This window comes from Myotis davidii, unplaced genomic scaffold, assembly GCF_000327345.1.
Source record: "Myotis davidii unplaced genomic scaffold, ASM32734v1 scaffold440, whole genome shotgun sequence".
Taxonomy (NCBI): domain Eukaryota; kingdom Metazoa; phylum Chordata; class Mammalia; order Chiroptera; family Vespertilionidae; genus Myotis; species Myotis davidii.
Genome location: NW_006293698.1, coordinates 802,082 through 803,655, shown reverse-complemented (window position 1 = coordinate 803,655; position 1,574 = coordinate 802,082).

Here is a 1,574-nt window from a genome sequence, read left to right as displayed (position 1 = left end):
GGTTGAGTTTTCCTCAAGAAATTCATCTGAATCTCATCTCAGTAAAAACATTGATTTTTGTGGTATTTCAGCTTCCCCTATCCCCATCTGCCCTGCCTCAGCTCCACAGCAATCTGAAAACCAACCATTTTCAAAGGCAATAAAAAATAGTCTTCTAGAGGCTACTATAGTAAACTATTGTAAAAAAAAATGATGAAGGGATTAAAATTGTACACTTGAAATAACTCCAAAGAAGGCAGTAGTAGAGGAATAAGAAACAGCAGAACCTAAGACATATAGAAAATAAAATCAAAATAAGAGAAAATTTCTACTGTATCAGTGATTATTAAATGCAAATGGATAAGCACTACAATCAAAAGGTAGACATAGCAGCTTGGCTGTTTTTTTTTAAGTATACCCAACTATATTTTGTTTATAAGAGACACACTTTATATTGAAAGAAACAAAAGGTTGGAAGTAAAAAGTTAAATAAAAATATACCATTCAAACAGTAATCAAAAGTAAACTGGAGGAAATATATTAATATCAGGAAAAATTGTTAATGAAAATACAAATTGATATAATGACAAAAGGGACAATTCATCAGAAATACATCACATTTATAAAATAAACAAATGCTAGATGTATCCATCTAATGACAGCATTCACGAATACATGAAATGAAAGATAGAATTGAAGGGAGTAAAAAACAAATCAACAATAATAGTTGAAAACTGTGATTTCTTACTTTCAATAGTGGGCAGAAAAACTAGAAAGAAGACAAGAAAATTAAAGTTGAACAACTCTATAAGTCGATGAGAACCAAAGTAAATCTAAAGATTATATTGACAACAGGAAAATCCACATTCTTCTTAGATCTGTCAGAGAGTTTAGAATTATTAGATGAGAAATTTAAATTAACTATGATTAATATGTTAAGGAATCTCATAGAAAAAACAGACAATATGAGAGAAAATGTGTTATGTAAGCAGAGAGTTTGGAACACAAAGAAGCAAAAGGAAATGCTAGAAATAAAAACACTATACTATAATAGAACATTTTCTTAAATGCCTCTAATGAGATTATCAGAATGGACACAGCTGAGAAAAGAATTAGTGAGCTTAAATATATGTCCATACAAATTTCCCAAACTGAAAAAACAAAGAAAGCATGGAACACAACATTCAGGAACTATGGGGCAGTTTAAAAAAGTTAATCTACACTAATAAAAGAGAAACATGGTAATTGGCGTACAACCGCTACCCTTCCCATTGGCGAATCAGCAAGATATGCAAATTAACCGACAGCCAAGATGGTGGCCGGCAGCCAGGCAGCTTGAAACTAACATGAGGCTTGCTTGCCTCAGTGACAGAGGAAATCAATGTTCCCCGCCTGCTGCTGCAGGCCTCTTAGCCTGCAGTTTAAGAAACTACGTAACAAATACGGCGTGACTTCAGCCAGCAGGATCACAACATTGTAAGCAAAGGCCAGAAACCTACTTTCAGCAGGGGAGGCCTAAGAGCTGGAGCCAAGCCTCAAGCTAAAGCTGGCCCAGAATAAACAAAAGAAAAAGAAAAAGAAAAAAAGGAGCAGTT